Raw genomic sequence first — 27,549 nt, 5'->3', positions numbered from 1 at the left:
GGTCCTGGGGTGATTTGCAAGCACTGACTTCCCTGGTCACCGTGGGAGCTGCTTGAGGGCAGCGGGAATATGAGCTCTTTGTCCCGGGGAGCCTGGCATATGCAGAGCGCCCACAGAGCTCCCCGGTCGCCCTTGTCCTGCTTGGCCAGACGCCAGAGTCTTGCTTTCCGGGTGAACATTGACAGGAGGCGGGGACAGGTGGTGGGGGTTGGGTATGACTCCAGGGCAGGCGTCCCCACAGTTGTTCAGCGTGAGCTCCTTGTTCCTGTCTCAAGTTTCATGCAACTTTTGATCCTTGCCCTGGACAAAGTCCCTTTATATCTGGATGTTGTCGTGACAATTGGTTTTACAATTACTAGTAAGTAGGAAAGAATGGATCATGATGACAAAATTATCTGTACATTGCATTCTAAATTTAAGAAATGTCTATGCATTGGGAAAACACTATAAAGAATTTTATTTCAGTGGTTGTCTCCGGGTCTTGGTATTACAAGAGATTTTTGATCTGTCTATTTTTTGGCGTTTTCTATGGTCAGCATGTGCTATCTATATAATATGAGCTATTAAAATTACTATAAATAATCAGTAGCTGTTTAGTAGGGGTTAATATGTGCTCCACACTGCAAGAACTTGCCATTACAGTCTTATTTACTCCTCGCTATGAACCTGTGAGATCTTTTTTTTAAATACAGATGTGAACCTGTTTTATTTTATTGTGGTGAAATATATGTAAGACTTACCTTTTAAACCATTTTTAAGTTCTGTGAAGTATATTCACTGTGAGATCCTTTTTTTTTAACCCTTTATTTTATAAATGAGGAAGCTGAGGCTTAGAGGAACAAAGCTGCCTAAGGTCACAGAGAGTAAGTAGTTCCAGAGATGGGAAGTGGACCCGGGGTGCTGGGACTCAGAAACCTGGCATCTGGCTTGTGGCTGCTGGAGTCCGTGATGACTCACCCTGCCCCGTGCCCATCGCTTGTTTGCAGAAAGCCACCCCTTGAGTGTGTGTCTCTCCGTGAAAGCTCTAGTGCTGGCCTTTGTTTATTTACAGGGAGGTGGGCGGTCAGCCTGGCTCGGGGCGTGAGTGGCTGGCATAGGTGCCCTGCCGACGGGGCCAGGGACGGTGGTCTCTGCACTCCTGCTTGTCTCTGTTAGGCAGGGTGAGGCGTTGGGGCTGCTGTGAGGGCGAGGAGGTGTTAGGGTTCTGTCTCTAGAAGGTGCTGAGCACTGGGGGCAGTGGAAAGAGCGGTGGTCTAGATAGAGCTCAGATACCCGGCTTCGTCAGGCCTGGGTGCGCCGCGCGGGCTGATTTTAGAGACAGGACGTTGAACTTGGAATTGGAAGGTCTGTGATGTGGTAGACATGCTTTGGCCTCAATTTCCTTATTTCTAAGTGGGTGAGAAAAATGCTTGTTCTGCTTGCCTCCCGTGATTGTAGACGATTAAATGTCATGATGTTGGGGGAATGCGCTGAGTAAACTAAGGGCTATTGGGTCAGTTTCTAGGATGGGACTTCTGAGTGCTCAGTGGTGTGGGGAGAGTGTGTGGGGCCGACCCTGGAGACGTGAGGAGGATGGATTAGGATGTGAAGGGTAGCAGGTTTGCTCTGGCTTGTTTTCTTTGGTTTTTACCATGAGCTTGCTTCTTCCACCATCACTTAGTTGGTGAAATGCAGTGTTCTGTTGTCTGCCTAGCACTGTATGTTGAAATGCCCTGGGATTTTACTGGCACGTGACTCTGCCAAGGTCCTTGGATTTACCCTCCCAAGGCTCACATCTCCCCAGTGAAATGAATTGTAAGTGGAGGAGATCGTTTTGTAACTACATGGTGGTTGAAACTATGCAGCAGCTTTCTGTGGTCTTGTGTGTCTTCCTTGTTTTAACAGCAAGTATCAGTCTGTCTGTTTCTGTTTTCCAATCTTGAGCGGCCAAGCATGTAAGTGGGCTGGGACCCAGAGGACTGTCACTGGTGGGGGATGGCACTCACCTTCTCATGGGGGGCGCAGGGCTTGCTTCTCGCTGACCCAAGACACGGTGTTGTGCGAGACATTACAGAGTATTGAGATACAGAAGGCAGGGTCTTAGCTCTCAAAGAGCCCACTGAGTCCTGGAGAATATGCAGATACTCCAGAAACAACTCTGAGGGTGAGAGGTAGGTAGCTTGAAGAGCCACTGCCAAGAGAGGTTATAACCTTCCGTCTGAATGAATGAAAGTGCATCCTTGGGGCTGGGCGGAAGGGTGAATTATCTGCATGACTTCTGGGATGCTTTGCTTTTTAACAGCCACTTGAATCAGCTGTTTTAAAACTAGGGTTTCTGTCTGTCTACCCTCAAGATAATTTTTTGAGCCATCTCTGTCAGTGCACATTTCAAGTGATGGGAAAGCCGGGAGGTTCTGTGCAGTACCCTGCTGAAGTCAGCAACCCCATCTCCCTGTCCGCTTGGTTTTGGCTTTGAGAACGGTGCTGGAAGACTAAGTAGGTCGTGGAGATCTATTTTGAACTGAGTGTGGCTGGGTTGCGTGGACATTTAATTTCCGGAATGAATCCCGTTGGACTTGTTTGCCCAGGCAGTTGGCGGTGGGCACTCTCTGGCTGGTCGGGTGGTGTATTTATAAAGCGTGAAGAGTCTGGAGGTAACAGGAGACGCCGGCTACTTCTCTGTTCCTGTAGGGGCACTGGTGATGGAGAGGTTTCAGAAAACCTCCGGAGCCGCGGGGTGTAGTTTTCCCACCTCACTTCCTAGAATTTTCAGCATTGTTGGTTCTCACTAATTTCACGAAACCTTTTTCTTTTAAAGACTGAAATTTAATTTTGACCTGGCATTTGCTGGCTCCTGCTTATGTTGGTAGGAGCTGCCAGTGGATGATTTCCTGCATGGGGAGCCTTTTAGGCACAGTATCTCATTTAATCCTCACAACAACCTTGGAAATAGGGATTACTGTCTCTGTTTTATAGGCACAGACACAGTGAGTCAGGGTGATGCAGTCATTGGCCAGCAGGCTTGGGTATGTAAGTAGCAGGGCCAGAAATTTGAACCCATGTCCTTCTGGTGAAAGTCTGGCCTTTTGTACACTCCACACTGGTCTTGGAGCCCTGGGAGTGGAAGGCGTGCCCCACCAGGGATGGGGAGCATGGTAGCAGCAGCTCCTGGGCCTGTTCTGAGGCAAGATGTGACCTTTCTTCCAGGAGAGCCAGCCGTGGGTGCTGAGGAGGCAGGCCCCCAACTCAGAGGGGCTTCTGTGTGCAGATGGAGTTGTATCTTAGGCTATCTCTCTGATATAACTGCACCCCAGAATCCTCAGAACCTCCTCTCTTTGTTGGATTCTTCATCTGTCTCACTCTTTTTTTTCTAGTGTTCTTGCCCAAGACCTTGGATGAGGGCAGTGAGGTGGTGGGGTCCACGAGATAACATAGGTAGTGATGGAGCCATTTAACCCTCTCCTCTGTGTGCACTGGATGCTGACCTGGGTATCCCTCCGTCTCCAGTACTCTGTGCTTTCCCTGCAGTTTGGAGGAATAAACACAAGCTTTTGGGTGTGTAATTGCTTTGTCTTTCTCTGCAGTTTCTTCCCCCTGAGCTACTAACAGAGTCCTGGCGGTGATGCCGCTGCTCATGGTCATTTATATTTGTTGACATGTTGGAGTTTTTGGGTCTTTGCACAGGCATTGCCTCACCTGGTGCTCCCGGTGAGTCCTCGTCACCCTCAATTCACAGACAAGGATTCTTAAGGGACTTCTCAGACCTGAGACTTTGAGGTAGCAGACTCCACAGCCTCTCTGGGAGTTTCAGAAAAAGCATCAGAGGAGGTGTTTATTTAAAATCAATTGTCTTCTGGAATTGGAGGCACACCCTCCTCGAGTGCTGTCCCTGCTGGCTGGTACGCAGGGGGCTCACGGGCAGCAGGGCCCAGGCCCATCCTTAGTTCCCCTCCCTGCCACTTCCTGGCTTTTTACTAACCTTCTGAGTATGTAGTCTATAAATCGGGCATAATAATGATATCAAAAAGAGCTGGGTGAGGTGTAAATGAAACAGTGTACATAAAATCACCCAGGACTCAATTCTGTCTTTATTGTAAACCTGCGTGACTTGGAGAAATCACGGACCTCAGCTATGGGGCAGAGCCTTAGTAACTGACCTCTCCTGAAACCCCCTCCTCCAGAGCAAGAGGGAGGGGACAAAGCATAGGGGAACCCTGAATAACTCTGATTTTTAGCTAGAATTTTCCTGAGATTTTCTTTTTCTTTCTGGTTTTAGGATAGGGTGGCTGACGTTTGTTTCACTTGCTAGGACCAGTGCTAAGGGGTGTCCTTGTTAACCACATGGCCCTCTCAAGTGCCCAGGCTCAGTATTTTAAAAAACAAAAAAAAATGCCAAAACAGAATTTTAGTAACAGGTTTTTTTTTTTAATTGAAATATAGTTGATTTACAATGTTGTGTTAGTTTCAGGTGTACATCAAAATGATTCAGTTGTACATACATTTATATACCTATTCTTTTTCAGATTCTTTTCCATTATAGGTTATTGCAAGATATTGAATATAGTTCCCTGTGTTATACAGTAGCACCTTGTTTATCTACTTCATATATAGTACTGTGTATATGTTAATCCCAGCCTCCTAATTTATCCCTCCAGTTCAGTTAACTGTGTTTGTTTCCCCTTCAGTTAACTGTAAGTTTGTTTTCTATGTCTGTGAGTCTATTTATGTTTTGTAAATAAGTTCATTTGTATCATTTTTTTTTAGAGTCCACATGTAAGTGATATATGATATTTGTCTTTCTCTAACTTAACTTCGTTTAGTATCATGATCTCTAGGTCCATCCATGTTGCTGCAAATGGCATTATTTCACTCTTTTTTTATGGCTGAGTAGTATTCCATTGTGTATATATGTATGTATATATATGTATGTATATGTATGTATGTATGTATGTATGTATATATATATATATATATATACACACATACCACATCTGTTTTATCCATTCATCTGTTGATGGACATTTAGGTTGCTTCCATGTCTTGACTATAGTATATAGTGCTGCTATGAACATTGGAGTGTATATATCTTTTCGAATTAGAGTTTTCATCTTTTCCCAATATGTACCCAGGAGTGGGATTGCTGGATCATATGGTAACTCTATTTTCAGATTTTTAAGAAACTGTCATACTGAGAAACAGGTATTTTAAATGTACACATTGGATACATTGATACTTTTAATGCACACACGTACAATGACTGTATAATTATCTTAAGATGACTTTGAAAGTCTAAATCTGAGGTTTCTGGCCTCACCTCTCAGGAGGCCTACTTAAGCACCTAGCAGATTCAGTCTTATATTTTTGACCACCTAATGGGAGGCCTTTCACCCTCTTCTCCCCTGCTTGTAAGTTTGGTTCTAGACAAGTATAGGGCAAGTTCCAGAGAAATCGGAAAAGTGACCAGCGATTTTCAATCTTTGGGGATTCCAGTTTTGAGTACATTTGCCATGTAATCTTGAGCAATTCGTCTTACTCTCAGTCTCAAGGAACTTACAGTCTCATCAGGGAGGTAGACCCAGCGTTGTGGCTGTCCTAATATTGCTGTGGGTGCAGACAAGGATGCTTTTCTTCCGGGCTTGAGTCTTGGCTTGGTGGAGGTAGTTACCAGTTCTTAACAAATTAGAAATTTGTGAGCTGTGGTTTTTCCTACTTAAAGAATTGCATGTAGGGCTAAGGGGTGGACTTTCCAGCATAAGCTGCCCTCTCCTTGGGCTCCTGGACTTTGTTACACCCTCTGGCACAGTGGGTTACAGTTACCTGTTTACCTATCCACCTGCCCAGCTTGACCGCATGCTCTCCAGGGGCAGGGACTTGGCCTGAGCCCTGCTATAGAGCAGACATCTCACATGTCATACTTGCATGTGGAATGCAAGTGATACCTACATAAAAGAGCTGAAGGAGTTGGGGTCACTTGCCGTGGTGGAGCAGGCTGTGGGGTGATTGCTATGTCAACTGTGCCATTTATTTTGCAGAGTTGGCTCTCAACCACCAGGGGGCTCTCAACCATCGGGAGCTGTGTGGGGCCAGGGAGGCCGAGGGTCCCCTGTAGAGCAGGCCCCGCCCACAGACCAGGCTTGTCTCCCTCCCCACCCTAGGCCCATGGCGCCTCTGTTGAGGAACGCAGAACCGGGTACCGGGCAGGCGTTTCATAACAAGCCCGAGGGGTGAGTAGTGTTATCTCCTATTTTATAGGCCAGGATCTGGAGAAGTCAGCCAGCTAAGGCAGCAGGCAAGTCAGTCTGCGTTTGACTGCAGGTCTGCTAATCCCAGGCCCTTAACTAATCTGATACTCTGCTGCCTCTGCCCCGAGGACGCATTTGCCCATACGCAATTAATTAGCCTGACAGCCCAGAAAACTTAAATTAGATGTAAGGAAGGACTTCCTCATATTTTTTGCCTTTAAAAAAAATTAGATTTAATTAGCTAAAGAGGTGCATTCTAGAGCAGGGCTTTTCAAGTTGTCCTCCAGCACCCATAGTCATGGTATCAATTTAGTGGGTTGACACATTGAAAAAAAAAAAAAAGGAAAGGGACATGGGGTAGGGGATTAAGAGATACAAACTGTTATGTATGAAATAAATAAGTGACAAGGATATATTGTGTAACACATGGAATATAGCCAGTATTTTATAATAACTTCAAATGGAGTATAATCTATAAAAATATTGAATCATTATGTTGTACACCTGAAACTAATATAATATTGTACATGAACTATACTTCAATTTTAAAAAAAGGGAGACAATTGAAAAGTGTCAGCACATTAGTATGTGTGCATGTATCCCGGATCACGATGGAAACACACTTCTGACTGGAAATACATTTCATGGCCAGAAATGCCCTAGAGAGACGGGACTAGTTTAGGTCAGTACAGGGTAGATGGTAAAGTCCTTGCGGGCGGGGATCTGTTTTCTCTTCCTTTGTATGTTCCTTTCATCCTTAACCCAGGGCTGAGTACGTAGTTGTCACTCTGTCTGTCTGGGAGAGCTGGTTAAGAGTTTTCCCTTCGGACTGGGAGATGTCAACACACGTCGTGCACTGTCCTGAGGGGGAGAGAGGGTGGTGGTCCTTCCTGTGCTTTGTGTGTGAGGAAAGCAGAGAGCCATCACACGTGTGGTAGGTAAGAGCCTGGCTCTGAAGCCTGAGGAATCTGGATTTGCATTCTGTGCGTGCAGCGTCCAGGTATGTGGCTCCTGGTGACTTTCTCAGCCCTACTAAGCTTCATTTTCTTCATTTTTAATGTGGGCGTGATAAGGGCACCTACCGCAGGGGTGTGGGGAGGATTGGAGGAGATAACTTGAACAAAGTGCCACTAGCCCAGTGCTTGGCATCTGATAAGGGGTCAGGAAGCATTATCTGCTGCTCTTGTTTTTGTGATTAATATTAAGAGAGATTAAGTGACTCATGCGGGGTCTGCTGCGGGTGGCCCCATTTAGAGCTCTGGTTCTCTGGTTGTAGATCTCGAACGGAACTAGAGGCCCAAACCCGTGGTTTGGTTGTGCAGGGAAAGGAAGTGCGTGTTGCAGTGGAGCAGGTGTCTGTGCAGGGAGGTGTTCTGGTTCCATAGTTTAGAGAGAACAGAACGTCTTCCACGTACAATGAGATGAGACTATCGTCTTGTGGACTCTGAGAACATAATGGCATTTTTTAGAAGAGTCAAGTACTTTTTATTTAATCAAAAAGCATGTTTCAATTTAATGTTATTTTTTTAACCACAGTAAAGTAACTGTTTCCTGAAACTGAACATAGCCACGTATATGATTAAACCGGTGATTTTGTGATGTTTTTCGTGGAAGCGCCGAGATCTGGTAAATACTGATTTCTGAAATCACCAGCTGGGCCCACTGTCCAGTGAGAACGAACCACGTGAAAGTAAGTATGTGACTTGTGGAAGGTGTAAGACACCAGACAGAATCCCAGAAGGACTTGGTTTGGGTTTTGGCCCTAATTTTTCAGGTCTGAGTCTGATCAATTCCGTTGTCTAGGCTGGAGAGTCTGGAGCCTTCTTTCTCCCCAAAGTTAAAATATTTTTGTTCTTTATATCCCATAGTGCTGATTGGTTTTTTCCCTTGGCGGGAAAGGTGGTACACACTAAAAATTACCCAGTGATAGAAAGTTCCTGGTGTAAACTTTAGTTGAAAATGTGGCTTTCTTCCTTGTTTGGAAGCAGACAAGTATAAGGGCTAAGAACACAGATTTTAGCTAGGAAACCTAGGATCCCTTACTGCCTGTGGTCCTTTTTTTTTTTTTTTTTTTTTTTAACTCTTATTTATTTTTTCCCAGCTTTATTGAGGCATAATTAACAAATAAAAATTGTATGTATTTAAGGAATACAGGATGATTTGATATACATCTGCATTATGAAATGATGATCACAGTCAAGTTTTTTAACGCATCCATCACCCCACAGTCACCACTTTTTTGTATGTGTGATGAGAACACTTAAGATCTACTCTGGTAGCACATTTCAGACATAGAGTATTATTAACTATAGTCACCATGTTGTACATTACATCCTAGAACATATTCATCTTATAACTGAAAATCTGTACTCTTTGACCCTCATTTTCCCATCTTCCTCCCCCAGCAGCCATCATTCTGTTCTGAGTTTGACTTTTTTTAGATTCCACATGTAAGTGAGATCATACAACGTTTGTTTTTCTGTGTTAGGCTTATTTCACTTAGTGTAATGCCTTCCCGGTTTATCCATGTTGTCAGAAATCTGCCTGTGCTTCTAATAAGCTGTGTGACTTTGGGCAAGTAGCTTAACCTCTCCATACCCCATCTGTGAAATGGGTAGTAATAGTGGATTGAGGATTGCATGGGATAATATATGTAAAGCCCTCATGGTAATGTCTGCTCATAAACTCTTGAATACGTGGGTGCTGTCCTCGTCCTCCTCCTCCTCCTCATCAGTATTGTTAGTGGAATACCTTCCAGGAGACCAGGATTGTAGACTTGGCTTTGCCATTGTTAACGTCTGGTCCTGGGTATGTGGCTGAACTTCTCTGAACCTCAGTATTATTTTCTCTAAAAGAAGGGAGTGGTGCGGATGCTCCATACTCCTTCTAGCTCGAATCCTCTGCTTTGTATGCCGAGTGTTGTTTCTTCTCCAGCCCAAGCGATGTGATGCTGGCGGCCAGGAGAGTGAGATCCCACTCACTGTTCAGACCTGTAGCGCTCTGCCAGGTGTTGGAACTGATAACCTTTGTTTTTCTTTCTTTGATTTTGTATTCTCAGTGTATTTCCCTTCCCCTAGCTTCTGCCAAATGATTCCTCATGCTTTTCTGTATTCTTTCCAGTGTATTCAGACCATAGGTATACCTGGTGGGCTGGAGTTAAGGCATGGCTTGGCAGAGTCTCACACAGAAGGGATGTTGCAAATAAGTGTGATTCCATTACTTTGCCAATGGTTTTTAAATCATTCTGTGTTTGTCTTTATCATGTTCCCAATCCAAGCACCAGGGCTGCCTGTATCCAGGGCTGACCAGGGAGAGCTGCTCACAAGAAAGGAATAACTTTTCTGATCCATAATAAGCTACCTTCCCTCTTTGTTTCTTTCCTGGCCTTGGTTTTAGATTGAACTTTAAAGGGCTTACTAGAGCTAATCTGGGTGTAATTTTATCTTTTTGCACGTTTGTCTTTGCTAGATCCTGCTTTTGCCAAAAGTCAGGCTGTGGAGTTAGTCTCTGGCTTGCCGCAGGTGTTTCAGGTGTATCTGTGTGTTCTCTGGGACAGACGTGCACAGAGAATTAATTGAGTTGTCATCAGCCCACTTCCTGCCTAATTGAACACCTGCCCGGTGGATGCTGCCAGCGCGCCTGCCTGTTTGCTGATTTGCCAGCCGCCCCTGCCATGTCGGTGTCTTGCCTGTATCAGAGGAGTCAGTTTTGTCATTTGTAGCTAGCCTACTGTGCCCTTCAGGGAGTTATTTCCTTCTTGACTTAATTTAAAGGTGTCAACGGGTCCTCTTTTGGTGAAGTCCCTCCGCATTCCCACCTTGCCACTGTCCTCCCAGTTCAAATCATGGGTGATTATCAGCCTCATAAAAGTTACTAAAAGACCAGGTGCAGAGAGAGGGTACGTGAGCGCCCTGCGCTGCTTCTCACGCGCCCTTCACTCTTCTTGGTCCCGGACTGAGTTTCTAGCAAGTCTTTCTTATAGTTGTGCTCATGGTTTAGAGCGGATTAGAAGTATTATTTTAAGGATGGAACATAATTTTTTTTAATTAAGACTTTATTTTTTCAGAGCAGTTTTAGGCTCACAGCCATATTGAGCAGAAGGTACAGAGATTTGCCCTGTTCCCCCTGCCCACGTGCACGACCTCCGCCGTTACCCATCAGCACCCCCGGCAGAGTCATACGGTTGTTACAGCTGACGAACCTGCCTTGTCACACCATAATTACCCAGAGTCTGTGGTTTACCTTAGGGTCTGCTCTTGATGCTGAAGGTTCCGTGGGTTTGGACAAATATGTAATGACACGTATCCATCGTTATGGTATCATGCAGAGTGGTTGCACTGCCCTAAAAGTCGTCTGTGCTCCGCCTGCTCATCCTTCTTGCCCCATTTACCCCTGGCAACCACTGATCTTTTGCCATAGTTTTGCCTTTTCCACAGTGTTGTAGAGTTGGAATCATACAGCATGTAGCCTTCTCAGATTGACTTCTGTCAGTTAGTAATACACGTTTAAGGCTCCTCCATGTCTTTTCATGGCTTGATGGCTCATTGCTTTTTTAGAGCTGAATAAATATGCCATTGTCTGGATGTCCCACGGTTTATCCATTCACCTACTGAGGGATATCTTGGTTGATTCCAAGTTCTGGCAGTTACGAATAAAGCTGCTATAAACATCCAAGTGCACGTATTGCATGGACATAACTTTTCACATCTTTTGGATGAGCGCCGAGGAGTGTGATTGCTGGATTGATGGCAAGAGTATGCTTAGTTCCATAAGAAACCGTCTTCTGTCTTCCAATGCAATGCAAGACTATTTTGCATTCCCATCAGCAATGGATGAGAGTTCCTGTTGCTCCGCATCCTCACTAGCCTTTGGGGCTATTATCAGTGTTCCGGATTTTGGCCATTTTAATAGGTGTGTAGTGGAATCTCATTTTAATTTGCATTTCTATGATGACAAATGATGTGGCAAGGTTATTTTTTAAAGAGTGCTAGGGTTTTTGTTTGTTTGTTTTGTTTTTTGTTTTTGTCTTTCCAAGGAGAAAAGTGGTTTTACTAAAAATGAGAGCCAGAGCAGAGAATCCAGTCGTCCTTGGTAACAGAAAGCCTTCCCAGTTTAGGGCCTGTGCTGGGTCCTCTCAACTCCTTTCTTTGGTTTAAAACTCTCAGAGCCAGCCTTGTGGCTTTGAGTGGATCCTTGTCTTAAATGTGATTTTGTTGTTAAAAATATTGTGGAGACACAGCAACCTTTGTTAATTATTTGGTAGGATTGCACATCTTAACTTTCTCTTCCCAGTGTTCTTGGCCTTTTAGAAAGAAGTGTACTGTTTGGATTCCTTCTGCCCATATTTGAACTAATTGAAAGGAAATGTGGGACTAGAAAAAGATTTTTTTAAATTTCTTTGATCTCACTGAGATTTTGCATTTTGCTTTCAGTTTCCTTTTGGCTTTTTCTTTGTAGTATTTCCTATTTTCAAAATATTTTAAAGAGTTCCTCAAAAAGTTAAACAAAAAGTTAAGTGCATGGTAATGTTTAAACATTATTGCAGGACCCCGCAATTCCACCCCAAGTATATGTGTGAAAGAATTGGAAACAGAGATTCAAATCTTTATACAAATGTCCGTAGCAGGAGGACAGATAAGCAAAATGTGGTATATCCACACAATGGAATGTTACTCAGCCATAAAAAAAAGGAATGGAGTACAGATATGTACCACAACACGGATAAACTTTGAAAACTTTATGCCATGGATGAAGGAAGCCACAAAAGGCCACGTGTTGTAGGATCCTATTTATATGAACTATCCGGAGTAGGTAAGTACATAGAGACAGAAGGGAGCTAGGTAGTGGCCAGGGGCTGGGGGGGGGGTGGGCATGGGGACTGACCGCTTAACGGTACAAGTATTCTTTTGGGGTGATAAATGTTTTGGAACTAGAGAGAGGCGGTGGTTGTACAACATTGTGAAGGGCCTAAAGGCCACTGAATTGAACACCTCACAGTGGTTAATTTATGTTATATGAATTTTACCTCAATTAAAAAGTTTCTTTTTTTTTAATTGACTATGTTTTTGGGGGTAATTAGGTTTATTTATTATTATTATTATTTTTTTTTAAATGGAAGCACTGGGGATTGAACCCAGGACCTTGTGCATGCTAAGTATGCACTGTACCGCTGAGCTGTACCCTCCCCAGTAAAGTTTCTTGAAGGGGCAGCCCATACGTGCTCTCGCCAGGGGTGGCTTTTCCAGGGGCAGCGCACAAGAGATGGCCTCCAGCGAGGCTCTATAATGAGGGTGCAGCGAGGACTGTGCAGCCCCCTTCCCGGGGCTGGGATCTGGCCTCGCCACTCTGCACAGCCAGTCACTGGCAGGGACTAGTCCAGAGAGCTGTCCCCTTCCCTCTCAGCCTGTTCCCTCTTCTGTAAAGAGGGCTTGCTGTGAGCATCAGGTGAGATAATGGAGGAAAGAGCCTGGCACACTGTGAGTGCTTCATGAACATTAACCTGTATCTCTGGTCCACAGAAGGAGAGCACGCCCTGGGCTCGGGGAGAGAAACCAACTGCTGGAACTAGAGAAATGGGGGTGATCTGAGGAAAGGATCCCAAACTCCCGTTCCTTAGATTCCTTTCAGATGTCACCATAACCACGTGCAGCCGGCAGAGCTGCGACAGCAGAGAATGTGTGTGGAGCACTGAGAACAGTGGCTGGCAGGTGGTGAGGGCGACAGAAGTGCTGGGTTACATTAAAGAGGAAGAAGCCCCCGAGAGGACTGTGGGGGCCCGTGCCTCCTGCCCGCTTCCTCCCTCGCTCTCGGGCGAGCGCTGTGCGCACAGCGGGTGTGCCTGCCTCCTGTGTTAGCGCTTCAGTCTGTGCACGGAATCGGGCTCCTGGGTTCCTCTTTGTCGCCTCGGTTTTGGGTTTCTGATTCCTGCCTTCTTCCTCAAAAGAAGGAACTTTACCATCGCCTAGGCCGGGATGAACCTGCCAGCAGAGTAGAGGACTCGGAAGACGTGGACCGGAGAAGAAGCTCCCTTCCCTCAGCCGTAAGGGGGCAGAGGGGAGGCAGGGAGGCGAGTCTGACTGTCATGGGTGGAGAAGTACAGTTTCTGTTTCTTCCCAGCACAAAACTGTGGCGTGGAGATCTCTCATGTTAGGATATAACTCGAGCTCTCTCCCTTCTCTGATTCTGTTTGCACTGAGCATCTTTGCAGCGCAGTTAGCACCATGTCATGGCCTGGCCGTCCTTTACTGTGGTTGCCGCACAGCCTAGCGCCCACGTAGTGTCAGCCGTGGTGTGGAACGAGCAAGGTCGCTGGACTTGGGGTCTGAGGAGTAGTGGCTTAGGGGTTGTGTGCGCAGGGTTTCTACCTATTTTTATTGTTTAATCTGCCTTCAATAAGCCTTCTTCCTTCATTTGGAACTAGTTCCCCCAACACTTCTCTGGGGAAGTCCTTCTCACGCTTGGGACCTGCCATGTGTGGTTCCTGACTGTGTGTGTAGGTGGATGCGTGACCTGACTGGGCCAGTCAGGGCTCTCTCCCTGACTCATTTTTTCCCCCCAATAGTAAAAGGGAAGGATTTATTATGAGGCTCTAGGTATCTCAGAGGCAATATTGCAGGCATGCGATAAGATGTTAAAGCGGGGCTTTTCCCTGCCTCTGTTTCTACAAGCCGCCAGTGCAGAGGTATTCTGTATCAAAGGGGACACAAGGCAGCCTGCTATGTGGAAACTGCAAAAGAAAAGCATAAAGCCGGCTTTACCACTTTTGGACCTCTCAGCTAGATGACAGAAATTCAGGGGAGGGGGTTCAGCCTGTGAAGAGGAGAGAGGATTTGATGGAGAGATGTCTTTGGGGCGCTGCCGTCCGTTGCCACCAGCCCACCACCCAGTTTAGGGCTGGGGAGGAGGGAGGCGGGGCTGACACCATTTCAAGCGCATCTCCCTGAAGTTTTGAACTTGAAGCCCAAGAACCTTTTCCTCGGAGGTGGTGAAGCTGGAAAGTGGGGTCTGGAACTCTGGTGGCCTTGGGTTCCTGTCTGGAGGAGAAGGCTGGCCTGCCCGCGGGTGGGAGGAAGCTGCAGTCAGAGAAGCCGGGAGAGGGGTGTGGTCCCCTGGGAGTCCCCGGTGGCCCTTCGTTACCGTGAGGTCTCTCTTGTTCCTGCGCTCGCTGCTGGGAGGTGTTCTTTTGTCCTTGTGACAAGGTCTTGAGTAACAGGCATTGTGACCTTCAGCCACTCCCTGAACTTCTCTTAGTCGTGTTTTTTTCCCTCCTGTGCGCAGTAGGGTAACAATAATCGCCTCACAGCTACTGAGACGATCAAATGAAATAACGTACGTGAGAGCGTTGGGGGGACTGTAACATAGGGGATGGGGGCTGTTACAAGTTCATGATTATTTTATTAATTACCCGACACTAATGAATTGATTCTGCACATTGTCGGTTTCTTAGATTAAATTAAACATTATTTCAGAAACAAATGATGCTGTGTTAGCATGTTCCATTTTTTTCAAGTCACAGAGTTAGAGTAAGCTTGACTTGACTTATGTATTTACAGGAAATGAATGACTGGGTCTTGATAAGTTATGGCCTTCTCAAGCCTTAAAAAAGCTTTCTCTGAGTTGGGCCCTACTTACGTCTTGATGAGTACTGAGTGTGGACTCCATATCAGATGGGCTGCTCTCCTGCCTCTGAGCCAGGGAGAATATTGCTAAAATTTTAGAGTGATTGCACATTTATTTGGCTTTGGAGCTAAGTAGCCTTGGGTTTGACTATCAGTGTTGCCACTTACTAAACTATGTTGTCTTTGGGCCTCAATCTTACCATCTGTAAAATGGAAATAATAATCCCAACCCTGCAGATTGAGGATGAAGATGAAGAAGCTATATTTAAGTTCCTTAGTTGTGCATCATATGTGGTAGGTACTTAATAAATACCACTGTTGCTATTAAAAATGACAGCTTTAGTAACAGTTGCAATGAAAGGGGGTGAGACTAGAAAATATGAATATGAATTTGGTACTTAATGCCAAAATCCATTAATCAGTACAAAAAAATCAGTGAATCACCTACTGTTGGGTGGCTTATCTGTGTAAGGGGCCGGGGTGGATGCATAAGAAGGTGTGTGACACCGTCCTGTCTGTTGGGGGAACGGGTCATGTACATATAGGAAAAACAGGTGACCTGCGAGGAGCTGGGCTTTGGAGGATGGCAGAGGGCTGGAAGTGACGAGGCATCCCAGAGAAGGCCTCGAGCTGATGGAAGAATATAGTGAGGGAAGTGATGTAAAGAAGTGAACATCCAGGATGATCTTTCGGAGAGGCCAAATGATGTGCACCCGTTATGCCTCATTTTTCCTGTTTCATTTTTTCCTTTGTCTTCTTGATTCTATCCCAGACCTGCTGAGTGTTTCTGATCATTATGATGAAGGTCCACACCCATCACTCATTCCAGGGTTTTAATGTTTTTGCAGATTCATTTTCTCTGTGAACAGTTGGTCTTTTGTTGACCCACAACCCCTGAATGACCAGAATTCTCCTGGTGGATTCTGCAGCCCCCCAATCCCAATTGCTCTGCCTTACTTTAGTTTCCTGAACTGTAAGTGGCCTTTTGGGGAGTTTTATCATGTTGAATCATTGACCGAGCACCTTCTGGAGGTGGCAGGCAGGGCAGGGCGCTAGGGAGATGGATGAGCCAGGGTGGTCCCTGCCCTGAAGCAGCTCACTTAGTAGAGGAAACAGATGGGCAGATGGGTTCTAATTAAATGTGATTAGTGCTTTCTGTTGGTCAGATAAGGAAAGACATTTGGCGGGAGCCCCAAGTCCCCTGGTCTGCCATCCGTCACTCACTGCTGGGCTGGGTCCGCAAAGGCTGCCCACTGCCTCAGCACAGTCTGGAAAAACGCATTCTTTATCAGTAGCTACAGTTCTGATGTGAGATCTCTCTACATGGTTCCCTGCTTGGTGAAAAGTGTTTATGTGCAAGTTCCTTTGTCACCTCACCCAAATCCTCCTCCAGGCAGGAAGTCTAGACAGAAGAGTCTGATTGCACCCTCTCCTCCCACAGATGTACACCTGCTCCTCCCTCCCCACCCCACCAGGTTCCCCATCTCAGAAATAGCACCATCCCCAACCCAGAGGCCCGAGAGTCACCTGACACCCCCCCCCGCCCGTAACTCATCCTTCACTGAGTCCTGTCTGTTCTTTCTCCTCTGTTGCCATCACCCAAGTCCAAGCCATCGTCTCCAACTGGAGGTCATGACCCAGGTGACTGGGTTCTGAAATTCATTTAGGGAGTCTTTGCCAGCATTTAAACACTAAAAAGAAAAAAGAAGTGGAATGGAGAGCATGATGGTGGAGCGCACATAGTAAGGTTGAGTTTTATTTGGTGAAAGTTGCATTTGTGTGTAATGAACAGAGAAAGGTTAACGTTGTGAAGGGCTCTGCAAACATTGACTGACCTCCCCCCACAGCAGCTGATGTCCCAGCATCGTCATCATCATCCCTGCCGCCCAGGGGAGCTGAGGCTCAGGGAAGTTGAGAAACTGGCCCGGGTCACAGAGAATGTCAGGCTGGTAGCTTGCCTCTCAGGACAGCATGTGTTTGTGTGTGTGTGTGCACGTGTGCACGCTCGCATGTGGACATGTACTGGGTTGCAAAGTAAAGTCTTCCTCATTCTGCAAGTTGCGCTAAAAATAAAAGTTGGAAGGTTTCTGTTTGACTGTACGTACCATCACTCTTACCCGCTCCAGGGCTCTGAGCTGCAGCCACAATACTTAGGATGTGGATTGGCTGCTGCTGGTCCTCTGTAGAAGGGCCCCCCTGCTTTTAGGAGGGTGTGTGATCTGTGTGCTCACAAGGCCTGTGCAGCCTAGCCCTGCTGGCATCTTCCCATCTCTCAGTTTCCGAGACCCCCTGGGGCCTCTGCCTGTGCTCCCAGACCTCTCAGACTCAGGCCCTCTGTGACCTGTCCCCGCAGTACCCTGGAAAGCAAGTTCCCACCACTTCCTACACCCACCAAGAAATAGTTCCTTGTCCACTGGATGTCTGTCTAGGGGCGGGGCACAGAGCCTGGCTTGCAGCCCCCACCCTGAGGACCATGTCTGGTGTGTCAATCAAGGAATGCTTGCTTGGGTGTTGCATTAGCTGTGGGTGGTGAGGACAGGCGGGATCTCCTGTTGGGCTTAGATGAAGAGCTGTGGGCGCACATCTGTAGGGTGGGCCCTCTGATCCCTGAGGGGGTGGGCGGTGTGGCCTGGTGAGAGACTCCTGGGCCCCACAGCGAGAGATGGAGGCCCTGGCTACACCACTTCTTTGCGGTTCAGCCATGGGACAGAGAGTGGGGGTGATGACAGCGTATCCACCCACATCCTGAGGCTGATCATGATAGTTGGGGAGAGAAACTGTGCACAGAAGTTACATGGCGCAGCGGTCTTGGCTGCTCAGGAAGGTGGTGGTTTGGTGTTTTCTCCCTTCTTACTTGGGCCTCCTTGTGCTTGGCGTGCCCTTTGTGATTGAAGAGGCCCACGAGGTCAGGGGCAGTTCTCTCATCTGGTGAGTGAGTGCAGCCCTGGGCCAAAGCCATTCAAATTCCTCCTTGCAATTCGCATATTGGTGATTTTTCAAACATTGGTATTTGACCTTGGGAGCTTTCTGGCCTAAAGTAGTGCGGTGACAACTCCATACTCCACGTTGGCCCTGAAATCCTAACTGCAGTGATAGTAATTCCAGCTTTTGTTTACTGAGCATCTGCCTCCTGCCAGCTGCATGCGCTGGGTCCCTCTCCTCCCGCCAGCTCTGTGCAGGCGGTGGTGGACTCCCTCCTCGCAGGAGAGGAAACTGAGGCCCAGTGAGTCCGAGAAACCTGCCACGTTCTTCCAGTTGAGTTCTTTATAGGGCACTTCTTATTTTAGTTACAACTATCCTATAGATTTTTTGGTTTTGTTTTGACTTAGAGAATAATGACTGTAAGCTCTTTGGAAACAAGTTTTAATAGTTGTCTTTTGTCTGTTCTCTGTGTTCTGTGCTCTTGACTGGTGTAATCCGTCTTTTCCTGGGTGAGATTCTTGCCCAGGAGGTCTGGTTGTCTGTGTGGTGGACTCCCCTGGGGACGTCTTCACTCTGCAGGTGCTTCCTGCTCCCTCCGCTCCCCTCCCCGAGGTGATGAGTGGATGGAGTACAGGCTCTGGAAACAGGAGTGGATTTCCTCTCCTCCCTACTTTTTATTTCTAAAGGCTTCTGTTTGCCTTCTCTGTGCTGCATTCATTTTCCCTCTTTACTGCTGCAGTTTATTGCTCTTTGCTTTATTTTTTATTTTTTAAGACTTGTCTGAAATGTGTCTTGATTTTGGTATCTTTAGATCTTTAAAGCCCTGTGCTCTGTTACTGGTGACTTCCCTCCTTTTGCAGAATTCTCTTTGGTTGCGAGTCTATTTTGCAAGACCCTGCTTCTTTCCCTTCCATCATTAAATTTTAATACTTTTCTGTTCCTGCTCTTTTGTAGAAATTTGTATTTCATTTTTTAGATTGTAATAATGGACCCTCAGTGTCCTAAAGTTTAACCTCCCATCAGATTGACTTGTTTTTAGAATCACATGTTCATGGAGCAGAGCGCAACTTCATAGTGTCCTTGGTCTTTCTGAACAAATCTGTCTGCATCATTTTGGTGCTCAACACCCCTGCATCGACTCTTGTAAGATCAGTTCTGAACACACATCACAGTGTGGGGGACCACTGCTGGCCCCCTCCTGCCGCCTCGTCACCTTCTCCTCCCCTGCCACGACTCCCCTCTGTTCATGACCAGTTGTTCTCAAACTTTTCATTTCAAGACCCCTTTAAGACTTAAAGACTCATGAGGTCCCCAAAGAACTGTCGATTATGTGGATTATATCCAGCAATTGTTACAGTATTAGAAATACAAATAGAAAAGATTTGAAACTATTCGTTAAATTAGTTTAAATAGCATTAATAAACCCATTACATAACACAAATAACCAAAAGAAACCTATTTCCAAAGCAAAAACATTTAATAAGAAGGGTGACATGGTTTTACTTTTTTCCAGATATCGTTTATGTCTGCCTTAATGGAGGACAGCTGGATTCTCATAAATGCTTCTGCTTTCATTCTGTTGCAATATGCTGTGTTGGTTGAACTATGTGTAGAAGATTCAGCCTTACGCGGCCATGTAGTTAGAAAAGGGAGGAGTGTTTTAATAGTCTTTTCAGTTAATTGTGGATAGTCTTTGAAACTACATTAGAATTTGACAAGAGGTGGTTTCTCAAGGGTTTGTTGCAGCATGGAACCTGAGACCATGTATCAGTGAACCTTTCATATTGTTACGTTAAAATCTATTGGTCTGTCTTGCACTTTGAAAGGATCTTTTATGCCTTCTGTAACGTCATGCATGAGCCATTTGGAAAATATCACATTTGTTAATGTCACTACTGCTCTCATCTGAAAAGCCTTTAAGTATCAGGATGCCCTAAAGCTCACAGTGGCCAGTGCAAGCTTTTCCAAATTTTAAGTTTTGCTTGAAAGCTCAAATTTTTCTTTAGCAGCAAATACTGTCAGTTTTCCTTGAAATAACAAGCTCACTTTATTCATTCTAAAAATACTCAAGTCTCAGTAACTATATAGTTTTTCTGTCAGTCATTCTTTCAAGTTCAAATGGTGTTGGGTGGAAAAGAGTGGCCAATCCATCTTGCAGGTCAGTCGCACGAGTGGTGTTTCCTCCCGACGGCCACCACACTTCTCTCGTAGCAGACCTGCTTGATGAGCGCTTCCCGGTTTGTCATGCATGGTATCAAAAAGATGTGTATTCAAGGTTAACCTTTATTAAAATTAATAATTTTTACTGCTTTGTTAGGACATTCTTAGGTGAAATTGATTTTTTTTTAAACCGTGGAAATGTGGTGGTGGAGGCCACGGTGGTGGCTGGCACAGTCAGCTGCCGCTGCCTTGGTTCTTGCAGGGGCACCGTCAGTGCAGACATCACACAGACGGTGGTTTGGACCTCGCAGCACCTTTCTAGAGGGTCTCGGACCATACTTTGAAAACCACTGGATTAGACCAAACTGTCTTCATTCTCCTGCTCACACACACTGGACTCTCTTGCTTCCCATCTGCTCGGAACACTTTTCTTCACCACGTCTCCCTTCTTGTGTGTGAGTGTGCAAACATACACGTGTATACATGCGTGTGTGTTTGTGTGTGTCTGTCACTTCAGTTAACAGTGGTTCGTGGGTCTCCTCCGATAGACCGTAGACTGGGAGCCAGCTTTCCTGTTTATCTTGGTGGCAGTAGCACCAAGGGCCATGCCTATTAAGTGGTAACTTGTTTCATGTTGGCTGTCTTTAAGGGCTTCATAAATGTTTTGTGAACAAATGAAGAATTTGGTTTGGTATTTTTCCAGGGTTTCCTTAGAACATTGGCTCTCTGATATCAGTAAGTGTTAAGCATGAAAGGTCATCCACGGCTAAGTAGATCTGGGATTGTTCAGATAGGTATTTAATTGAAGGCTTTCCTGTGTTCTCTGTTGTATAATGTGCATTGTGAATTTTTGAGGGGGATGGGAGGCTGCAGAATGTAGTATTTATCCAGTTGAATAACACGTGAACCTTCTTTGTTTGGCATGTCTCATAGGATTAGGATCCTTGGAATTTTCTTCAGGAAATAACTATGTAGCCTGGCTTTTCCATTTTTACAGATTAGAAAATTCATTACCTATGTTTATTCATGCATTAATTTATACCTCAGATATTTAGTGAATACCTTTTAAGGTTAGACCCTGGTAGATTTAGGCATACAATGACAAGCAAAAAAACCCCAGACTTTGAGAAAATATTAATACACTATTTGTGAGGATTAGATGGTTAAGTGGGAGATTCAAGTATCATCAGCTCGATCATCAACCCTGAATTACAAGTGTCATGTCAGCTCTGTGTTGGAAGGTTCCGTCACCCCTCTGTATCCATGGGGGATTGGGTCCAGGACTCCCATACACCTGCAGATGCTCAAGTTCCTTATATAAAACAGTGTAGTAGTTGCATATAACCTATGCACATCCTCCCGTATGCTTTAAATAATCTCTGCATTACTTTTAGTACTTAATACAATGTAAATGCTGTGTAAGGTGTTATAAATTCCATGTAAATACTATGTAAATAGTTGCTAGTGTGTGGCAAATTTCAGTTTTGTTTTTTGGAACTTTCTGGAAATTTTTTTCTTTTTTCTTTTTCTTTGTATGTATGTATATATATTTTATTCAAGTGTAGTCAGTTTACAATGTGTCAGTTTCTGGTGTATAGCATAATGCTTCAATCATATCTGAACATACATATATTCGTTTTCATATTCTTCACCGTAAGTTACTACAAGATATTGAATATAGTTCCCTGTGCTGTACAGTAAGAACTTATTGTTTATCTGTTGTATATATAGTAGTTAGTATCTGCAAATCTCGAACTCCCAGTTTATCCTCTCCCACCCCTTCCCCCCTGGTAACCGTATTTGTTTTCTGTGTCTGTGAGTTTTTTTCAAGTATTTCCCACCCGTGGTTGGTTGAATTCGCAGGTACTTAACCTGCAGATACGGAGGGCTGACTGTACACAGCACTGAACCATTTGCTTTTTGTTTTTTTCATTTCTCAAAGCTCTGCAGAGTCTGTTTAGATAGTCCTCTCAACACTTTGTCACTGCTAGCATCCCTGTGATCCAGAAGACTGAGGGGGAAGCTCAGCAAGGATGCGGGCCGTTGGCTGAGCCGTATCCGCTGAGAGTGCAGCGTTTTGGAGATGAGATCTTTTAAAACAAGAGCCAGCCTCCTCTCAGTGCCTGGCACATAGTAGGTGCTTGTGTGTGTTGATTGGCTGAACAAAGAGTGAATGAATGTGCTTAAAGACTAAAGAATAAACCCCACGCCATAGTCCCATCACCCCAGTGCCCAAACTTGCTGCGCCGTACAGGGTGGGCTGAATGAAATGTATACATGCTTTCCATGCTCTGCGCCTCTGACCCGGCCTGTGCGGGAGGGAACCGGCTGCTTGTTCTTCACTGCCGCACAAAACAAAACACAAAGCACACCCTCCTTTCTGTTTTGATCCATTACCGCCCATATGTTGGGGGAAAATGTTAACACGCTCTTCCTATGAAAATGTTTAATCAAAGGATGTGATGTTGATACAGTAAAATGGGCCTGTGTTCTTCTGACTGCCTGGACAGAAGAAGGCAGGCAGGTTTTGTGACAGAATGGGCTTGAAGTCAGGACTTCGGTAAGAAGATTAAGCCAGCGTTCAATGTGATATTTCATTCTGTGAAGTCAAACATTTCCATGTTTACTAACCAGTGCTTTTGGCTCTTGGCACGTGGCCTGCACCACTTTGGGCTGGATGAGCTCTGGGAATGTGTGAAAAAAACCCTCCTACTGCTCCATCCCCCACCACTGCGGACAGAGAGACAGACAGGACAGCATTCACCAGCTCTGATTATCCTCTTGTTTCAAAGCCTGAACCTTCTCCAGCCATCATGTTCCTGCCAGAGTCTGAAAACTAATAGGCTTAGAGGGGCCGAGGGTTGAGTGGGGTCACTTAATGGATGGAATGCATCTGGGCAGCTGAGTTTCCACGTGTAGCTCTGAGACTGAATTAAGAACATTCTCAGGGAGTTTTCTTGATCTCTAATTTTTGTGATTGAGTTAGAGTTGCCAAAGTATCATGAGTTGCTATTTAAAAAAATTTTTTTTTTCTGTCTCATTGTAAAAGAAATTCACATTAATTGTAGAAATCTGGAAAAATATCAAAAGGCATAATGCTGAAAATTACCGAAAATAATTCTAGTATTCAAAGATAATCACTACAAAACGTTTTGTTGTACTTGCATGCATTTTTACATGCATAATTAAGAGCATTGTGTATGAATTTTGATTTCTACTTTTCCCATTTAACATATGAATATTTCCGCTTGCATGGAGAGCAGTACAGCATGGGAACTTGCATCAGTTTCCTGTGGGTGCAGATTTCTACAAACTGGCTTGAAACCACAGCAACTTGTTCCTGGAGGCAGAAGTCTCAAGAAGCACAGCATCAGCAGGACAGAGCTCCCTCTGGAGGCTCTGGGGGGGGGTCTGGTGGCTGCTGCCATTCCTTGGCGTGTGGTCCCATGTCTCCAATATCTGCCCCTGTTTTCACATGCCTTGTGTGTGTGAGTGTGTGTGTGTGTGTACACGAGCATGTGTGTGTGAGAGAGAGAACGAGAGAGAAGCCTCCCTTGTGAGCATTTGTGATGGCATCTGGGGCCCACCTGGTAATCGAGGGTATCTCTTCATCTTAAGATCCTTAAACACATCCTTCAAACACCTCTGCAGAGATGCCTTTTCTATTTAAGGTAACACGTGCAGGTTCCAGGCTTAGGACCAGATGTCTTTGTGGCCGTCACTCACACTACCGTAGGATTGAACCCTTTGGAACCAGACTGGGTGGGCTCAAATCCCAGTGCCGATTCTTACTATCAAGGTGACGTTGAGCAAGTGTCCTAACTCTCAGTGCCTCTGTCTTCTGATCTGTAAAGTGGGGATAGTAACAGTCAGTACCTCAGGATGAAGAGGGCTGGTATCTGTCAGGCGCCTTAAAGTGTAGGACAGTGCCTGGTCCATGTAAGGATATTGTAGTTGTTATTTTTATTAGAAAAATCTTTGCAAAGTATCATTTTAATGGCTACATGAAACTTTATTGACGAATCCACCATAATTTGTCTAATCATTTCCATTTGTGGGCTATTAAGTTTATCTCCAATTTTTCTGCCTCGTGTATGACACTGCATGGCTACCTTTGAGCAGGAAGTTTTGTCCCCATTTCAGATTCATCCCCTAGGGCAGTTCTGAGAATGGAACGGCAGCCTGAGAGGGTGTGTCCAGTTTTCAGCCATTTGATATGAGTTTGCCACACTGCCTTCCAGAAAGACTGGGCCTGTTCTACCCCCTCCAGTAGTTGAATAATGAGAGTGCCCATTTTGCTGTGGCCATACCTGCATCGAGCGTTCTCATTTTCAACATTCTCGAGTATTTTGACACGGTCTGCCCTTTAAGGCTGAAATGTAATGTAGCAAAGGGACTCAACATACTGGTTCCTTTAACAAAGAGTGTTCTTGCAAGGCAAGAAAACCTCTAAGGAGAAATGAAATCCTTGCTTTGTCAAGTTTCCAAGCACCTTCTCCATCCTGTTATGAAGTCTGGAAACTTCCTGAGTGTTTTCGAGGTTACAGGGTGGGCTGTTGGGGGAGAGGATACGTTAGCAGCAGGGCAGTGCTAGGTGCACAAGGATTTTAATACAACAATTTTGTTTTCGTTCACAAACTGGACAGTGAAAACTCTGCGCATTTGATGGAATGAGGGAAGCCCACCTGAACAGAAAGCAGATCAGTTTAATCACTTTACAACTGAAGCCGTGTGAGGGACAGGAGGATGGGGGAGGGAGGGAGCAGCTCCTGCGCTACCTGCTGGGTAAGGTGGGAGACTTGCCTGTGGAAACGCTGAGGGGACAGACTGCACCTGCTCCTCACACCCCTGCCACCTGTCAGCTTCCGTTTCTTTCCTGGGGGTGCACGTTGCAGTCTGGCCTTGGCCAGCCCGGGCTCCTGGGCTGTAGAGGAAGAGCAGGAGCCCCAGCTGAGTGAAAGGCAGGGTGGTGAGTCTTCCCTCCAGTAGTGAACTGATATGAATGTACAGTGCACACGATGTACAGCTGGTCACATGTGCTTTCAGCAGCGTCCGGACCAGCTTTATGGTAGCCCCAGAGACGTGTCCAAATAATGTGACCTTATTTGGAAAAAAGGACTTTATAAATGTAATTAAGAAAAGGATTTTGAGATGAGGTCATTGTAGATTATTGAGGTGGCCCCTAAATGCCACCTTATAACTGAGAGGAAGAGGGAGGTTTAATACACACACAGAAGGCAGTGAAGGAGAGGAGTGATGTGGCCACAAGCCAAGGAATGCCAGCAGCCACCAGCAGCTGGAAAAGGCAAGGAGCAGATTTCCCCCTAGCGTCTCCGGAGGGAGTATGGCCCCACTGACACCATGATCTCAGGCTTCTGCCCCCAGAGCTGTGAGAGAATAAATTTCTGTTGTTTGACGCCACTCAGTTTGGGGTAATTTATTATGGCATCTGCAGGAAAATTGTGTACCAGTCTGTGCTCTGCTCAACAAGACAGTTCCACTGATTGTGTGCTTGGCTGTGTAGCAATGTCAAATGCTGTAAAAAGCTTGCAAGCTGCTCTTAATTTTTGTGCTTTTCTTGTTGTGAACCAGCAGCAAAGAGGTGGTGGATGGCACTGGTTTGCAGACCCCCCTCTGAGAGGTACTGGTCCAGTCTCCCTCCTTGGTTTTGTGAAAGGAAACAGAGGCCCAGAGGGGAAGTGGTTGGGCTGAGAGTAGAGCGCAGGTGTCTGCTGCTTGGAATGGGTTGGCAGGACGTGGCACCGGCCTCCTGGGGGCTGGGTCTGGGGTGAGCGGACAGGAGAGCTGCCCTTCAGCCTGTCCTGCAGGTCAGCGGGCGTCCCTGTCGCTCTTTCGTGCCCCGCAGAGTGAAAGCTGATGCTCCAATGAGCCCCTGGACCCCTGAGCTGCCCAGAAGGCCAGAAGCCAGGGGACACTTGTGAAGCTAATGAGCCAACAGCAGCAGGCAAAGCAGCCTGTCAAGGGTAAAGGTCACGGCTTGCTGTTGGCTTAATTTCCACCTGACTGCTTTAGTCTGGTTTGGGTCATATTTTCCCTCTGCAGCCCGATTTTAACATTCGACTTTCTCCGAGTGGTAATTATCTCTTAGGGGATATAGGATGAGACTACAGTCCTTTTGACCTTTACGCTGCTTGAATACAGCCCATCCCACTTGACCTGGCCTTCAGGCCCCCTGAAGAGCCGGCTCCTCTCCAGCCCTGCCCCCAGCGCTCCCTTTCACACACCCCGCTCTCTGAACCTCACCGCAGTCGTGCCCCTTCCTAGCGGGGACTAGAAGGGCTAGCTAGAGTCTTGAAGCCCTATAATGGGTGAGTTCATGATCACCTTAAGAACCAACAGGAAAATAGGTCAAGGGGATAGTGGGTAATCTTTTAAGATCTTAGGGGAAAAAAATTTCACATTTGCTAAAACAGATCAGACAGCACAGACAACTGATACCAGCTACTGGCGTGTGAACTAAGTCATCTGGTCTACCATCCAGTGCCGGTGCGCCACCAGATGGCTGAAGCCACAGGCGTAAACCAGGCGAGACGAGAAGAAAGACTCTGGCTGAGCCCAGCACTAACTGCTGACCCACCAAACCAAAAGTAAATGAAATGTCTATCGTTTAAGACCCAAAAAAAAAAAAAAAAGGCAGCCCAGTAAATCAAGACTTACCTTTGAGTTGCTACACTTCTAATTCTGGTAATGATACGCGTTGTGTGATTATTCGGTCATTCCTCCCTTGCTGTAGCACTTAATGAGTCTCCCACTGTTGTATTTTCATTGAAATTCTGATTTGTTTTGTTTTATTTCGGATCATACCCGCGTTAAGAGCCCCCTTTCCCCAGTATCTGGGTCTCGGTCTTAATCTTTAATACCGCCGGGAGGTTCTGAATTATTTGTTGGGTCTGCTCTCTGGGTTTCACACATCTCTCTCTCCCTGTCCTCTCAGAGGACAGCAGTTGTGGGACCGTAGTTCAGAGGCCCAGGTCACTTTCTCTCGTCTTTTATTTTTCTTGAGGCTTTGTTTCAGAAGCCTTTATTTCTTTACCCTCTACTTGTGTTTGTCTTTCTAGACCCAACCCTGGGTATCTTATTTTTAAATAAGTGATTTTTGGTTGCAAGAAACAGAAATGCTCTCACACCAGCTTGAGTTACAGAGGGTCTGGTGCGGGAATCTTGGGAATGGGGGGAGCAGAGCTCGATCAGCTGCTGGGAGCTGGAGTGGGAAGGGCCCTCGGACTTAGAGGCTGCGTGGTCCTGTGCTCTCAGGTGTGTGTCCGTGTGTCAGTTTCTCTGGATCAGGGCTCACCGTTGCCTGCCTAACTTTGCATGTCTTTATTCTCAAATGAGGAAAGAAGGGAGTAGGGGAGTGGGGCAGTATGTCTGACGGTGACCAGTGTCCATCCCTAAACCAGCCAGTTGCGGGAGGGGAGCCACGTGGCTGCCCTGTCAGCATGGACTTGGGGTGGATGTCACAACTAAGAGGTCTGTGGAAGGGCAGCCCCGCCAAACCTGTCACACCTCTTCTTCTGGTTTCTCAACAGGAATAACCCAAGTCACCTTTCCTGGAAATCAGTTTGCTGAAGCTATTGAAACAGCAGCTCTTGAAGTTGAAGAAAAGG

General features: G+C 46.0%; 1 protein-coding gene across 18 annotated transcripts in view; it reads left to right on the top strand.

Annotated features, from left to right (window-relative positions):
• SMCO4 (single-pass membrane protein with coiled-coil domains 4) overlaps positions 1–27,549 on the top strand; it is a 54,181-nt gene that overhangs the window by 12,243 nt on the left and 14,389 nt on the right. For 9 of the 18 annotated variants that reach the window (XR_010383473.1, XM_031460563.2, XM_031460561.2 and 6 more), the window contains one exon: positions 27,472–27,548. The exons of 2 other annotated variants lie outside the window; for them this stretch is intronic. The gene's annotated coding sequence lies outside the window, so the exon portion shown is untranslated. Of the gene's footprint in view, positions 1–13,120; positions 13,261–27,471; position 27,549 lie in introns of those variants that run through there. 7 more of the 18 variants (XM_010993575.3, XM_031460558.2, XM_064492810.1 and 4 more) reach the window with 3 other exon arrangements.

The sequence above is a fragment of the Camelus dromedarius genome, chromosome 12 (assembly GCF_036321535.1).
Source record: "Camelus dromedarius isolate mCamDro1 chromosome 12, mCamDro1.pat, whole genome shotgun sequence".
Lineage (NCBI taxonomy): Eukaryota > Metazoa > Chordata > Mammalia > Artiodactyla > Camelidae > Camelus > Camelus dromedarius.
Note: the sequence above shows the minus strand (reverse complement) of the source record. Positions and strands in the feature narration are given on the sequence as shown.